This window comes from Callithrix jacchus, chromosome 15 (genome assembly GCF_049354715.1).
Source record: "Callithrix jacchus isolate 240 chromosome 15, calJac240_pri, whole genome shotgun sequence".
Taxonomy (NCBI): Eukaryota; Metazoa; Chordata; class Mammalia; order Primates; family Cebidae; genus Callithrix; species Callithrix jacchus.
In genome coordinates this window covers 12,879,822-12,896,832 of record NC_133516.1, presented here as the reverse complement: position 1 = coordinate 12,896,832, position 17,011 = coordinate 12,879,822, and the positions used below count along the sequence as shown (strand labels likewise).

At 44.1% G+C, this 17,011-nt stretch overlaps 1 protein-coding gene and 1 pseudogene across 4 annotated transcripts in view; both read left to right on the top strand.

The window, feature by feature from the left end:
* The window catches only part of PARL (presenilin associated rhomboid like), a 55,545-nt gene that overhangs the window by 217 nt on the left and 38,317 nt on the right, over positions 1-17,011 (top strand). The gene's annotated exons all lie outside the window — the stretch shown is intronic.
* On the top strand, positions 183-16,678 carry LOC128929794 (coiled-coil-helix-coiled-coil-helix domain-containing protein 2 pseudogene; annotated as a pseudogene). Its single transcript, XR_013527102.1, has one exon. The product of XR_013527102.1 is annotated as a coiled-coil-helix-coiled-coil-helix domain-containing protein 2 pseudogene (transcript).

The window sequence follows — 17,011 nt, the reverse complement described above, 5'->3', positions numbered from 1 at the left end:
GCCGTGCGCATCCTCAGGGGCGGAGGCCGTCTGGCCTCGTGCTGCCCCTGCTCTCTCCTCTCTCGCGTCGGTCAAGTCCTGGCTTCTCGCCGCGCCGCCCTTGCCCGGCCCTCCGCTAACTTGCGCTTTCTCTTTTCCGGTTGGGGAGGACGTGACGGGAAGGGGAACTAAGCTGAGGGTTCACTCCGTGCCACGCTGCTGTTGAGCCAGTTTCTGAAGTGAAGCATAGTTAGTCCAGCTGGTGGAATGGCGGAGCTTCTCTTTCCATCTGATTGTAAAGGCTGCGTTCAATTAAACTAGTTGCCTTCTTTAGCTTCTAGTGAGCCAAGGGAGGACGAAGGCAGCGGGGGGGCATCACTTTGTGTCTTGCAAAGTGGTGGAAGAGGCTTTTGTGTTGAATTGAGACAGTGGAAGATTTGGTTTCCGGTCGATTTGCAAAGAAAACTACCGAACCTTCCGAGTAGAAGGGTGAAGCGTATGGTGTATCAGTATTTGCTGATTTTTGCATTACAGTAATTCATTTCTTATTTGAGAGGGGAGAGAGAGATCCCTCAACTATTTAAGAATCCGATGTGCATTTGGCTTTGAAAATTTTCCTCTTTTGTTCAGAGCTTCACTCCTACCAGTTTCTGACTAGGTTAGATGGGTGCCTCGAATCCATCTGATTGCTGGTAATAAGAAATACTAAAGCCGGGTGTGGTGACTCACACCTGTAATCCCAGAACATTGGAAGGCCGAGGCGGGGGGTGGGGGGCGGATCAGGGGGATCACCTGAGGTCAGGAGTTCCAGCGGGCGTGGTCCTGCTTGCCTGTAATCCCAACTACTCGGGAGGCTGAGGCAGGAGAATCGCTTGAACCTGGGAGGTGGAGGTTGCGGTGAGCCCAGATGGTGCCATTGCATTCCAGCCTGGGCAACAAGAGCGAAGCTCCGTCTCAAAAAAAAAAAAAAAAAAAAAATCAAGTGTTTATCACAGGTGGGATAGCCAGTGGTAAATAATCGAGGCCCTAATGTGGTGGAGCCATTGCCTAATCTCAAGAATCACCTGGAGAGTTTATGTGGTTATTTTATATCCCAGGCCTCACCCCAGTCCTACCAAATCACAATCAGGAGAGGGGTGGCAGAGTGAAAACCTGTATGTCCTACAAGCATTCCAGGTGAATTTTATCGGGGCTTGTGAAAACCTTACATACATTGCATCCTCATACACTGTAACAGATCTGTCAGGCACTAATCTTAAACTTCTGAGGAGGAGGAAAATGAGGACAGGTGGAAGTGGTAATCCCATTTGAGATTGCGTGGTTTAAGGGGAAAGAAAAGATTAATACTGGCTGGGCGCGGTGGCTCACACGTCTGTAATCCTAACACTTTGGGAGACTGAGGCAGGTGGATCACCTGAAGTCAAGAGTTCAAGACCACCCTGACCAACATGGCAAAACCCTGTCTCTACTAAAAATACAAAAAATTAGCCGGTTGTGGTGGCAGGCGCCTGTAATCCAAACTACTTGGGAGGTTGAGGCAGGAGAATCGCTTGAACCAGGGAGGTAGAGGTTGCACTGAGCTGAGATTGTGCCACTGCACTCGAGCTTGAGCAACAGAGTGAGACTCCATGTAAAATAAATACTGTACACGTATTAGGAAGCAACAGGAAGTGTGTTAAACATTTAAGGTTTATGTGCACGTCATTGTACTGGTTTTAGAAAGGGGAAGCAAAAGAAAACTAATGAGCCTCCAGTAAAAATTGGGCATGAAGATCATTTGAAACAGTAAACAAGAAACACATGAAATATTGAAGATTAAGATTTAATGTTTGAAAAGCCTGCCATTTGTATAGAAAGTTTAAAAATGACATTTTTGTGGTTGCAAAAAATATATACATTATGAGAATATATGCCTGAAATAGAGCACTTGCCTCTGGAAATAAGCGCTTAAAGTTAATAGAATCAGTTACCTTATATATAACCTTTATATGCTGACTTCTTATGACTGAAATTTTAGCATGAATGACGCAATCCATGTCATTTGATGTATTAATAGTAGGCCTGAAGTGGGACCAGGAATTTGCATTGTTTACAGGTACTCTGGGTGGTGACACTAGGGTCTGAAAACTGCAGGCCCAAGGCATCCCACCAGCCAAGAATGGTTTAAGGTCTTAAGGATTGTAAAACAAAAGTAGTATATGTGACAGATTTCACTAGTCCACAGAGACCGAAGTATCTTCTGTCTGGCCTTTTACACAAAAAGGAAAAAATATCTCATTTGGGCTCTTCGCAGACTTTACTATTACCAAGCTTTTCCGCCTGAAAGTAGAAACGTGCATAATTTGCCAATTGTATGGAACCATCCAAGGGAAGAAAAGAGTTGAATTGTAACACTTACTATTTTATGTTTTTAGAAAGCTTGTTGTTTGTGTGGAAAATTTATATTGATTTGATAGTCTGTGTGTGTATCTCCTTTTTTTCTTTTCTTTTTGAGACAGAGTCTCACTCTGTCCCAGGCAGTTCCCCTGCCTCAGCCTCCTTAGTAACTGGGATTACAGGCGCGCGCCACCGTTTTTTTTTTTTTTTTTTTTTTTTTTGTATTTTAGTTGTGACGGGGTTTCACCATGTTGGCCAGGATGGTCTTGATATCCTGACTTCGTGTTTCCACCCGCCTCGGCCTCCCAAAGTGCTGGGATTACAGGCCCACCACGCCTGGCCTTTTTTTTGTTTTTTTTAAAAAAGACAGAGTCGGTAGCTAGGATGCCTCGTGGAAGCGGAAGCTGCACCTCCCACATGGCCCCTTCGGCCAGCTGGGCCTCTCAGATGAGAGCTGCACCCAGGCCAGCACCAGCCGCTCAGCCACCAGCAGCGGCACCCCCCTCTGCAGTTGGCTCTCCTGCTGCTGTGCCCTGGCAGCCAGGTCTGCTGTCCCAGATGGCAACCACTGCAGCTGGCATGGCTGTGGGCTCTGCTGTGGGGCACACACTGGGCCACGCCATTACTGGGGGCTTCAGTGGAGCAAATGATCCTGAGCCTCCGAGGCCTGACATCACTTACCAGGAGCCTCAGGGAACCCAGCCAGCACAGCAGCAGCAGCAGCCTTGCTTCTATGAGATCAAACAGTTCTTGGAGTGTGCCCAGAACCAGGGTGACATCCAGCTCTGTGAGGGTTTCAGTGAGATGCTGAAACAGTGCCAACTTAAAAACGGATTGGCCTAATCAAGAAGTTCAAACTGGAGAAATGGAAAACCAGTTCTTATAACCAAGTTAACTTAATATAAAAATTTAATTAATAGTGAAGGTGTAAAGTGTAGCCATCAGGTAAACCTCTCCTGTCATTCCTAGCTTCCTTGCTTCAGAATTGAAATGGAAGGGGGTTTTCCTACTCTCTAGAATTTGGAGCTGGTGAAATGTTTGTGTGGCCTCCTTAAACTAGCTGTTATGATTTTATTCTTTATGAATTAATTAGAATAAAGTGATTTTCTTCCCCCCCCCAAAAAAAAAGAGTCTTGCTGTGTTGCCCAGGCTGGAGTGGAATGGTGCTATCTCAGGTTACTGCAATCTCTGCCTCCCAGGTTCAAGCAATTCTCCTGCCTCAGCCTCCCAAGTAGCTGGGATTACAGGCATGTGCCACCATGATGCCTGGCTAATTTTTGTGTTTTTTAATAGAGACGGGGGTTTTGTTATGTTGGCCAGGCTGATCTCGAACTCCTGACCTCAAGTGATCTGCCCACCTTGGCCTCCCAAAGTGTCACAGGCTTGAGTCACCATGCCTACCCTCAATTATCTTTAGGTAAGATATTAGTGAGTCATGTACATTATATTTTGTTTTAACTGACCATCTATTAACTCAAGATTCGGTCAAGAAAATAATTGTGGCATGCCAGAGTTTATGTAGACCCCCCCCCCCCCGCCCAAAATATCGTTTGTTTTCTTAAGAGGTGGGTTGCTCTGTCACCCAGGCTGAAGTGCAGTGATGCCATCATAGCTCACTGCAGCCTCAAACTGCTGGGTTCAAGGGATCCCCCTCCCCTGCCTCCAGAATAGCAAGGACCACAGATACACACTACCATGCCTCGGGCTCTATTTTAAGTGGAATGAATCTAATCAATTATGTATGCTTAGACACATTTTGTCTCCATTTGAACATTAGGCCATTTCTACTCAATTTGTTCTACAAATCTTGAGTAACAAACATTAGTGCTGACCTGTATATTTAAGTTGTATTGTCTTTACCCTTGCACTCTCAAAAACAATTCATAAGGGCTGTGTGGTGGCACGGGCCTGTAGTCCCAGCACTTTGGGAGGCTGGGGCAGGAAGATTGCTTGAGTCTAGGAGTTTGAGACCAGCCTGGGCAATATAGGGGCCCCTGTCTCCACAACAAATTAAAAAAATTAATGCGTATGGTGGTTCTTGCCTCTGGTCCCAGCTACTTGGGATGTTAAGGTAGGAGGATTGCTTGAGCCTGGAAGGTGAGCGCTGCTGTGAGCCACCAGGGCACTACCACACTCCAGCCTGGGCGAGAGAGAGAGACCATGTCATATAAAACTCAAAAAAACCAGAGCATTTCATGAGACTGTGTTGTCACTCACTATTAGGTCAACAAACATGGATATGACGTTTTCTGCTTAAGTTACAGGGCTGTATTTAAAAAGCTGAACCATGACCGTGTGGCTGGTTGCAGATTAAGTGTTCATGGGTCCTCCCATTTGAGCACATTTGGTTGCCTCCACAAATCACTCATTATTGGCAGAAGGACCAAAGCAGCAGACTCAAGGCAGGCCTGCCTTCATGAGCTGGTAAATGCCTCAAGCGACCCTCTTCCCCATCCCCATCCATTTCACTGTGGTGCTTCACCTTGTTTTCCTGACTTATTCAGGTCGGTAATTTATTTTTCTTTCTTATATACCCATCCGATTCCGTAGAGCCAGATAGCCTAAACCCGAGAATAAGATCTCAAACATTTGCAGTTAGAGACATTTATCATGCTTTTCCTGGTTTGTTTCCCCACTTGAAGAAATTTAAGGCCAGGTGCAGTGGCTCATGCCTGTAATCCTTTGGGAGCACTTTGGGAAGCACATTGGGAGGCCGAGGCAGGCAGATCATCTGAGGTCAGGAGTTTGAGACCAGCCTGGTCAATATGGCAAAACCCCATCTCTACTAAAAATACAAAAAAAAAAAAAAAAAAGTCAGGCCTGGTGTCAGGCACCTGTAATCCCAGTTTTTCAGGAGGCTGAGGCAGGAAAATCACTGGAACTCGAGAGGCGGAGGTTGCAGTGAGCCAAGATGGTGCCACCGCACTCCAGCCTGGGCAACAGAGTGAGATCAAAAAAATAAAAAATTTTATTTATTTAATTTGACCCAGAATTCGCTGTTTTGCCGAGGCTGGAGTAAAGTGGCATGATCTTGACTCACTGCATCCCCCTCCCCTCCAGGTTGAAGCAATTCTTCTGCCTCAGTCTCCCAAGTAGCTAGGATTACAGGCATGTGCCATCATACCCGGCTAATTTTTGTATTTTTAGTAGAGATGGTTTCACTATGTTGGCCAGGCTGGTCCCGAACTCTTGACCTCAGGTGATCCACCCACCTTGGCCTCCCAAAGTGCTAGGATTATAGGCGAGAGCCACTGAAAAAAACAAATTTAAAACGAAAGCTCACTAAAGAGAGAAAATGTACCTTATAATATATAATAATATACTTACCACATCTAAAAGTGTCCTTATGCCAATAGAAAACCAAATTCCAACTGACCTAAACAGTTAGGGGAATTTATTGGCTTATGCAGTTCAAAAGTCTAGAGGTAGGACTGCCTTCTAGTGAGACAAGTCCAGTGTCTGAAATTGTCACCAGACACCATTTTTCTCCATAGCTTGTCTCTGCTTCCTAAGTGTTGGCTTCCTTCTGTCAGCATGCTATCTCCTTGTGGTTAAAAGGTGGCTGCCAGCAGCTCTTGGGGGCTATATATTTTTAGGTGCAAATCTAGCAGAAAAGTTGTCTTCTCCATTATCACAAACAAAATCTTGAAATTGAATGTTATTGGATCAGATTGGCCTAACTTGGGACAGGTGCCCATCCTTGAATCCCTTGAAGTTGCCAGGGAATGGGATGTGAAGGTTGGTCTAAGCCAGTCATGGGCTTGGTACACCTCATCAGACCAAATGGCTGGAAATTCTGGGGTCCGGTTTGGGAAAGGAGAAGACAGCATGGATGCTGGGAGTCAGTTCTAGTGAAATGTTTGTATTGGAGCTCTTTGTTTTATTACCTATTAATCTGTAGGCCAGCAAGCCACTCTAATTTAAGTACAATTATTGTTGGAAGAATGAAGAATCGGGTTCTAGCTCCTTGCTATTCTAAGTGGCTCATGAACTGGCAGTTTAGGCATCATCTAGGACAGGAGTTTGGCGAACTTAGCTTATAAAAAGTCAGATAGAAAAGATGATCGCATATGGTCTTTGTCACGTATTCTGTCCCTTTCCTTTTAACCAGCTTTTTAAACATGTAAAAACCATTCTCAGTTGGAGGCTCAAATCCACTCTACAGGCCATAGTTTGTCAACCCCTAATTTAGGCACCTGTTTAGAAATGCAAAATCTCAGACTCACCTTGCTCCAGACCTACTAAATTAGAATCTGCTTTTAATGAGATTGCCAGGTGATTTGTATGTAAACTAAAGTTTCCTGAAACCTGTGATATTAATAGATCGCAACTCTGGCGGCACATGGGAGTCACCTGGGGCGGTCTTACAACTAAGGCCTTGGGCCCACTCCTAGAGATTCTACTGTGGTTGATACAGGTGGAGCCATGGTGCAGGATTTTTAAGAGCTCACTGGGTGATTCTAATGTAGAGCCAGAATTCAGAATGACTCTCTAGACTAGGAAGCATAGCTGCCTCCGCCGCATCTAGTGTAGCAGGTAAACAACCATGGCCGCAGTATTTTTTAGTTCTTCTCATCCAGAGGTGGAGTTGGCTTTTCCCAATTCCTTGAGCTGGGTTGGACTCATGGCTTGGTTTGACCAGTAGCATGTGGTGGAAGTAATATTGTGCAGGGTCCAGAGTCAGCCTCAGAAGACCTTGTAGCTTTTGCCTTTGCCCACTTGGAACACTCCCTCTGTCATGGCAGAAGCGCCTGTTAGACTATTGAATACCAAGGACCAGGTGGAGAACGAGCCAGCAGACAACCAGCACTGAGGTTCCAAGTACAAGTGAGGCCATCTTACACTCTCCAGCTCTGTTAAGCAGTCAAGAGTACTGGCTGCATTGAGTGATCCAGGGGAGACCAGTGGAATTGGTCCCTAGTTGAGGACAGCTAACCTAGAGAATTATGAGAAATAAGAAATTACAGTTTTAGGCCAGGCATGGTGGCTCATGCCTATAATCCTAGCACTTTGGGAGGCCGAGATGGGAGGATCACTTGAAGCTAGGAGTTCGAGATTAGCCTGGTCATCATAGGAAGACTCCATCTCTTTAAAAAAAAAAAAAGCTGGGCACCTTGGGTCAAACCTGTAATCCCAGCACTTTGGGAGGTCGAGGCAGGTGGATTACTTGAGCTCAGGAGTTCGAGACCAGCCTGACCAATATGGTGACACCTTGTCTCTACTGAAAATACAGAAATAGCTGGGTATATTGGTTTGCACCTATAGTCCCAGCTACTCGGGAGGCTGAGACAGAATTGCTTGTACCTGGAAGGCAGAGGTTGCAGTGAGCCGAGATTGTGCCACTGCACTCCAGCCTGGGTGACAGAGTGAGACTCTATCTCAAAAAAAAAAAAGAGCAGTTTTAAGCCAGTGCATTTTAGAGTGGCTTGTTATGCAGTAATCAGTGAGACAACTGGGAGAGCTGCCATTCAATCAGGATCTGCTCATCAAAGAAAGATCTGTACTGCCTCCGTTATTTCCGCCAGCAAAATGGATGCCTCACATCTTCATAGACTCCTTTCTGAATTCAAGTGTGATACTAGCATATATGATTAGCACCCCGATCACATCTGGAACCCTAACTACAAGGAGGCCTGGGAAATAGTTTGACTTTCTAATCCCTGCAGCATGTAAATGCACCTAAGCTAATAAGTTCAGTGAGCCAAGACAGAGTATCTAATTCTATCCAACAAGCTCTGTATGTCCGCATGTAACTCCCAGTCCAGGCATGCCTCAAAGATAGTGTGTGTTTGGTTCCACATCACCACAATGAAGCAAGTCACACAAGTTGTTTGACTTCCCAGTGCATATAAAAGTTATGTTTATACTATAGTCTGTTTAGTAGGTAATAGCATTATGCCTAAAGACAATGTAGATACCTTAATTTAAACATGCTTTATTACTAAAAAATTCTAATGATCATCTGAGTCTTCAGTGAGTTATGTTTTTGCTAGTGGAGGGTCTTGCCCCTGTTGATGGCTGCTGACTGATCAGAGTGGTGGCTACTGAAGGTTGGGGTGGCAGTGGTCATTTCTTAAAACAACAGAAGTTTGCCACATCAATTGACTCCTTTCACAAAAGATTTCTCAGTAGCCTGTGATGCTGTTTGACAGCATTTTATCCACAGCAGAACTTCTTTCATAGGAGGCGTGAATCCTCTCAAACTGCTGCTGCTTCATCAACTAAGTTTATGTAATCTAAATCATTCGTTGTCATTTCAACAGTGTTCACAGCGTCTTCACCGGGAATAGATTCCATCTCAAGAAACTACTTTCTTTGCTCATCCATAAGAAGTAACTTCTCACCTGTTCAAGTTTTATAATGAGATTGCAGCAATTCAGTCACATCTTCAGGCTCCACTTCTAATTCTAGTTATCTTGCTAGTTTTTTTTTTTTTAGGTGGAGTTTCGCTCCTGTTGCTGAGGCTGGAGTGCAATGGCGCAATCTTGGCTCACTGCAACCTCTATCTCCCTGGTTCAAGTGATACTCTTGCCTCAGCCTCCTAAGTAGGTGGGATTATAGGCACCTACCACCAGGTCCAGTAAATTTTTTAGTATTTTTAGTAGAGATGGGCTTTCACTGTATTGGCCAGGCTGGTCTTGAACTCCTGACCCCAGGTGATCCCCACCCCCATACCTCCCAAGGTGTAGGGATTACAGGCATGAGCCACCGTGCCCAGTCTTTAATTCTCTATTTCTATCACATTTGCAGTTACTTACTCTGCTGAAGTCTTGAGCCCCCGCAAAGTCATACTTGAGTGTTGTAATCTTTTCCTTAAACTCCCGTTAATGCTGATATTTTGACCTCCCTTCATGAATCTTGAATGTTCCTGGTGACATCTAGAATTGTAGATCCTCCCCAGAAGCTTTTCAATTTACCTTGCCTGGATCCATCAGAAGAATCATGGCTATTGCCAGGAATCTGTGGCTGCTGCTTTATGAAATACATTTCTTAGGAAAAAACAAAACGCATTTCTTAATAAGACTAGGAAGTGGAAATTACTCCTTGATCTGTGTGGATGCAAAATGGCTGTTGTGTTAGCAGCCATGAAAACAATACTCATCTTGTACCTGTGCATCTGAGCTGGTTGGCCAGGCACACTGTCAGTGAACAACAATATTTTTAATGGAATCTTTTTTTTCCTTAGCAATTTGGTCTCAACATTGGGCTTAAAATATTCGGGCATGGTGGCTCGTGCCTGTAATTCCAGTACGTTGGGAGGCCAAGGCAGGTGGATCACCTGAGGTCAGGAGTTTGAGACCAGCCTGGCCAACATGGTGAAACCCCATCTCTACTAAAAACACAAAAATTAGCCAGATGTGATGGCAGTTGCCTGAAATCTCAGCTACTCAGAGGGTTCAGGCATGAGAATCACTTGAACCTGAAAGGCGGAGGTTGCAGTGAGCTGAGATTGTACCACTGCACTCCAGCCTGGGTGACAGTGAGACTCCATCTCAAAAAATAAAAATATCTGGGCGCAGTGGCTCATGCCTGTAATCCCAGCACTTTGGGAGGCTGAGGTGGGCAGATCACCTGAGGTCAGGAGTTCGAGACCAGCCTGACCAAGACGGGGAAACCCTGTCTCTACTAAAAATACAAAAATTAGCCGGGTGTGGTGGCAGACGCCTGTAATTCCAGCTACTTGAGAAGGAGAATCGCTTAACCCAGGAGATGGAGGTTGCAGTGAGCTGAGATTGTGCCACTACACTCCAGCCTGGGGGACAGAGCAAGACTCCATCTCAAAAATAAAGTAAAATTAAATATTCAGTAAACCATGCTGTAAACAGATGTGCTGGGATGTCATCTAGGCTTTGTTGTTGGACTTCTAGAGAATGGGCAGAGTAGTTGAGCATCCTTTTTAAGGGCTCTAGTATTCTCAGAATGGTAAATGAGCATTGACTTCAACTTAATCACCAACGGCATTAGTGCCTAATAAACTCAGCCTGTCCTTTGAAGCCAGGCATTGCCTACACTCTAGCAATGAAAGTTCTAGATGGCATCTTCTTCCAATAGAAGGCTGTTTCATCTACACTGCAGATATGTTTAGTGTGGTCACCTTCGTCCTAGGATCTTCTTGATAAGTGGCTGTGGTTTCTACATCAGCACTTGCTGCTTCAGGTTGCACTTATGTGTTATAGAGACAGCTGCTTTCCTCTGTCTAGGAATCATCCTCTGCTAGCTTCAGACTTTTCCTGAGCTTCCTCACTTCTTTCAGCTTTCATAGAATTGAAGAGAGTTAGAGTCTTGCTCTGGATTGGCTGTGGCTTAAGGGAACGTTGTGGCTGATTCGATCTTCTATTCAGACTACTATAATTTTCTTCATGTCGGCAGTATGGCTGTTTTGCTTTCTTTTTTAATTTTTTTCGGGGGGCGGGGGGTGGCGGGGAGAGAGAGAGTCTTGCTCTGCCGCCCAGGTTGGAGTGCAATGGCACAATCTCAGCTCACTGCACCCTCTGCCTCCCAGGTTCAAGCAATTCTTCTGCCTCAGCCTCCCCAGTAGCTGGGATTACAGGCACCCACCACCACACCTGGCTAATTTTTGTATTTTTAGTAGAGATGGAGTTTCACATTGTTGGCCAGACTGATCTCCAACTCCTGACCTCAGGTGATCTGCCCATCTGGGCCTCCCAAAGTGCTGAGATTACAGGCATGAGCCACCACACCTGGCCTACTATTTATCTGTTCTCAGGAATAACACTTTAAATTTCCTTCAATAGTTTTGCTGCTGTTGAGACAGGGTCTAGTTCTGTCACCCAGGTTGTAGTGCAGTAGTGCATTTGTAGCTCACTGCAACCTTGACCTCCTGGGCCCAAGCTGTCTTTCCACCTCAGCCTCCCAAGTAGCTAGTATTACAGATGCAAGCCACCACTCTTGGCTAATTTTTAAATTTTTTGTAGAGACAGGGTCTCACTGTGGTGCCCAGGTTGGTTTCAAACTCCTGAACTCAAGCTATCTTCCTGCCTCAGCTTCCCAAAGTGCTGGGGTTACAGGTTGAGCCATCGTGCCCAGCAAGAATTGTTTCTTTGCATTTACAACTTGACTGTGACAGGCTTAGCTTTCAGCCCATCTCAGCTTTTGACATGCATTCTTCATTAAGCTTAATTATTTCTAGTTGGCCGGGTGCAGTGGCTCACGTCTGTAATCCCAGCACTTTGGGAGGCTGAGGTGGGCAGATCACCTGAGGTCAGGAGTTTAAGACCCGCCTGGCCAACATGTTAAAACCCTGTCTCTTCTTAAAAAAAAAAAAAACAGTCAGGCGTGGTGGTGGGTGCCTGTAGTCCCAGCTACTTGGGAGGCTGAGGCAGGAGAATTGCTTAAACCTGGGAGGCGGAGGTTGCAGTGAGCCGAGATTGTGGCACTGCACTCCAGCCAACGGGCGATAGAGCAAGGCTCTGTCTCACAAAAAAAAAAAAAAAATTCTAGTGATTTCAAGTGAGAGACGTGACTGTTCATTTTACTTGAACACTTAGAAGGGATTGAGGGTTATTAATTGACCCGATTTTAAATCGTTGTGTTCCAAGGAGCAGGGAGGCCCAAGGAAAGGGAAGGATGGGCGCAGGCTGGTTGGTGGAGCAGTCCGAACCTGTACGACATTGAGTTCAGTGTCTCATATGGTCATGGTTCGTGCCAACCCAGAACAATTTCAGGAGGAACATCAAAGGTCACTGAGCACAAATCACCATAACAGATAGGAAAACATTTGAAGTGTTGCAAGAATTACCAAAAGATGGCACAGAACTGCCAAGGGAGCACATGCTATTGGAAAAATGATGCTAAAAGACATGCTAGATGTATGATTGCCACGAACCTTTAATCTGTGTGACAAACTTGGGATATCTGTGAAGTACAGTAAATCGAGTTATGCCTGTGTGTGTAATGTATTCAGTATGTGTATGCTGCATCTGATAGGTTCTGAACTTAAGCCTGGGGCCAGCCTGTATAATGTACTCTTAGTGTCCTCAGCCTGACAGACATTTCTGGGGAGATCCTCATGGTAAATATTTTAGGCAAAAAGGTCTGGCTTTGCTTCATTCCAGATTCCCAACCTCATGTGTTTATATTCCTTTTAAAACTTGTGCTTCAAAATTATAAGTGAATTGGTGACAGGTAGAAGTAATCTTTTATTTGAATCGATTGGGTAGTATTAAGCTGCTGGAAATGTAAAAGATTCTCATCCTTTGTATTTCTTGGTCCAGTACGTGACAAATGCTAGAAATCAACAATACTGGGTTACAACTTGCCATGTTCATTCATTCATTCATTCATCATTTATTGAGCCGGAGTCTTGCCCTATCACCCAGGCTAGAGTACATGGTGCAATCTTGGCTCACTGCAACCTCCATCTCCTAGGTTCAAGTGCTTCTCCTGCCTCAGCTTCCTGAGTAGCTGGGATTACAGGTGGCATCACGCTCAGCTGATTTTTGTATTTTTAGTGTAGATGGGTTTCACCACATTGACCAGGCTGGTCTTGAACTCCTGATCTCTCATGATCCTCCTGCCTAAGCCCCCGAAGTGCTGGGATTACTGTGCCTGACTGGCAACTTGTCAACTTTATGGTAAATATATTCGTATTACTTTATGATACACCTTTGTTTTGGCCCAAAGTGACATTACTTGTTTTGATTAATTGCCACTTTACTAACTAGACCTATCTCCAAGTTACTTTGGTATCTTTAATAAAAAATCAAATCGGGCCTGGCACAGTGGCGCATGCCTGTGATGTCAGCACTTTGGGAGGTCGAGGTGGGCGGGTCTCTCCCACTGAAGCAGGAGAATTGCTTGAACCTGGGAGGTGGAGGTTGCAGTGAGCTGAGATTGCACCATCGCACTCCAGCCTGGGTGACATGAGAGTCTCTGTCTCAAAAAAGGAAAAAAAAATTAAATCTAATTGCAAAGTTAACATCTGCCACTTTAGAAATTATAGGAATGTATTTGGCTGTAAGTAAACTGGTGGTTTTAGTAAGAGGGAGAGTTATTTATCAAATATAGAATGATGGGAGGTAAGTAGCTGCTGTCTGCTCAGTGGCTCAAAAATGTCAAGGTTAGTGTTTGAATCCCTTGGCCTGTCTCTTAGCATTTGAGATGACTGCCAATCTCTAGGCATTACCTCCTTATTTAAGGCGGAAAGAAGGGGCTGTGCTTGACATGAGTGATGCGTTCATTTTTATCAGGTAAACAAAACCTTTCCAAGAGGCTTTTGAAAAATTCTTAAGTCTCATTTGGCCACGGTTCTGTGTGATATGGTTACCACTAGCTATAGGGGAGGCTGGAAAAGTGAAGATATTTCCTATTACAGAAAAAGCAGGCAAGGGGAAAGGGTTGGAAATAGATTTGGAATTAGCTATTTGACAGGGTTTGCTAAAGGCTGTTAAATAGCTAATTTATAAGACTGGTCACAGGCTCTGAGGGAGTTAGGAGCCATTTAGAGCAACAGTACCATTGGTTGAATAAGTTCATAACTTTCCAAAATAGATAAACTTGTTCAAACCTTTTCTGCTTTTTCTGTAATACATTTCTTTGAAAGGAATATCACTTATTTGGAAGTGTAAATTCTGAATTTAAAATCTCAAGTCAAATTACTTTATCATCCCTTTCCTCACCATGTGATTTCTGAGTTGAGTGGTCTCTGTGTTGAAGAGAAAGGGCATTCTAGGCAAGAAGTAGTGGTAGACCTATGCCAGTGTTCTGAGTTTCATTAGTCTCCAGAATGCCTGTTAAGATACCTCCACCTGGACATCATATGAGCATCTTTACAATACTTTATTGAGATAGAATTTACATATAGTAAAATGTGTAAGTATTAAATATACAGCTAGTGTATTCTGATAAATATATACACCTGGGTGACTATCACCTAAATCAAGATAAAGACTGCCATCATCCCAGAGAGTTTCCTCTTGCCCCTTTCCGATCAAGCCCCACCCATTCCAGGCAATCACTTTTCTGATGTTTATCACAACAGACGTGTCTGTCAACTTCTTGGCAGTGAAAGTCGCAGAATCACATATGATGTTTTCTTCTGTGTTTGGCTTCTTTTGCTCAACAGTGTTTTTGAGAGTTATCCATGATGTATGATTAGTTCTTTCAGACTTTCTTTCCTTTTTTTGGCCAAGTGTAATATTCCATTATATGAAAATACCACAGAATTTCCCCTGTTAATGGAAATGTAAGTTTCAGTTTTTAGCCAGAGTAATAAAGCCACCATGACTGCAAGCGTGTTAAGCAGTACCCCAGATGCAATTGTTCATCTCTTATCTTCAGTTGTCTGTTCTGAGGCTTCCAGTTTTCCTCATCTTATTGAATAGTACCGCCTTCCTTGGAGAATAGTACCACCATGCTTTGAGTTACTCAAAATAAAATGAAATCATTTTTTGATCTTTTTTATTCTAACAGATAATTATTGACCTTTTTTTAGGGACTAGAATTAGTGATAGAGATATAAAACTAATGGAGGCACGGGCAATAATGGAGATAAGTATTTAAAAACTGCTTTAGAACTCTAGAAGTGCAAAGGAGAGAAGTACCCAGCCTGGGGCAGCTAGGGCAGACTTCCTGGAGGAGAAGATATATTAACTGAGATCTGAAGGGCCCAAACAAGTTAAACAGAGGGAAGTATATATGCGTAGCATTGTCATAGGTAGAGAGCAAGGGAGATCAGGAACTGCGAGAAAGTCAGTATCACAGCTACAGAGAGGATTTGAGGTGGTGGAGGGAGAAAGCAGCAAGAGAGGAAGGGGTCAGGTTTAAGGATGTGTGCTGACTTTGATGGGGTGATGAGAAGTTACTGTGGGGTTAAAGCAGGGGAACATTACACTTGTGCTTAATGCAATGTGAAGGGCGCGCTTGGAGTGGGGCAGTGCTGGAAGCAAGGAGGTCTGCTAGGAAACGGTGGCGTATTCCAGGCCAGAAGGGAGAAGCTAAGGAGCTGCATTGGAATTAGGAAGAGATTTTTGGCCCTCTAAGAGGACATTTGAGAAACTAGTGAATGTTGAGGAAAAGCAGTGTCAGGCAAGAAAAATATGCAACAGGTTAAAGTTTATTAAAGTTAAGGAAACTGTTGACATGATCCAGGCATGAACTAAGGGACTAGACCAGGAATTTTAGAAGTATTTTGGATAGAGTTGGCTTTTCATTGGGTAAGAATAAAGGAAAGAAAACTCCAAAATGACTTCTAGATTTTTTTTTTTTTGAGACAGGGTCTCTGTTGCCCAGGCTGGAGTGCAGTGGTATCATCTTGGCTCACTACAACCTCCACCTCCCGGGTTCAAGAGAGTCTCATGCCTCAGCCTCTAGAGTAGCTGGGATTACAGGTGCGCACCATCACACCCAGCTAATTTTTGTATTTTTAGTAGAGACAGCGTTTCCCAATGTTGGCCAGACTGGTCTCGAACTCCTCACCTTCAGTGATCTGCCTTCCTCGGCCGTGCAAAGTGCTGGGATTACAGGTGTGAGTCGCCGTGCTCAGCCTAGATTTTTAACCTCAGTAATATGGTCCTACTGAAAGAGTTCATCAGAAATGGAGGTGTTTTTAGAGGAGAGTAAATTAGTTCTATTTTGAATATATTGGTTTTAAAGTAATGGGGAGCATATCCAAGTAGCAGTATTCAATACACAGTTGGAAACACCAGAGTAGAAAGTTGAGGTTAGGACAAAAGAAACAAATTTGAATCATTTACCTGCTTAGAAGTCATTCAGGCCACAAAAAATTCAACCAAATGTGCGCTTGTTTTAGGGGCTAGGATACAGAGACAAAAGACATGTCCAATCTCTGCTTTTGAGGAGCTTTGCGGCCAGTAGGGATAGTATGTCATGATATTCCACACTGAATATTATGCATTATATATAATGTTATCCCTGAACATATCCCTTATATAAAAACAACGTACATTGTTATCCCTTAAATAAGGGATAGCCAGGCATGGTGGCTCATCCCTGTAATCCCAGCACTTTGGGAGTCCAAGGTGGGTAGATCACCTGAGGTCAGGAGTTTGAGACCAGCCTCACCAACATGGTGAAACCCCATCTCTACTAAAAATATAATAATTAGCTGGGCATGGTGGTGGGTGCCAGTAATCCCAGCTACTAAGGAGGCTGAGGCAGGAGAATCATTTGAACCTGGGAGGCGGAGGTTGCAGTGAGCTGAGATTGTGTCATTTATACTCTAGCCTGGGTAACAGAGTGAGACTCTATCTCAAAATACTTAAGAAATAATGTGTTCAGGGTACAAACAGGAAGGGATCTTTACTTTGCAACCTGGGAAAGTTACGTTTTTACAAAAGAAAAAGAAGAATGTATATAAGTTGAGTTTGAATTGGGTAGAGGAACTAGGGTGGAGGAAAAGGGGAAAACCCTGGGAGTTAAAGGTGAATTTTAAGAGTAGGAAATGCTGTTATAGAAGCTAGGACTGGGAGGCGTGATCAGTGGTATCAGATGTTTTGAGGAGGTCAAGCTGTAAAGACTCAAACAACAAAGATTTTTTTTTTACTGTTGGTGTAAGAACTAACAAATATGTTTGGTGGATGTCCCCAAAACAGTGAAATAAAGAAGAGGAGAGGTGGAAGGAGTTTATTAATTTGTAATGGTCAATATTTATAAAAGGAAATAATTATTTGAATTT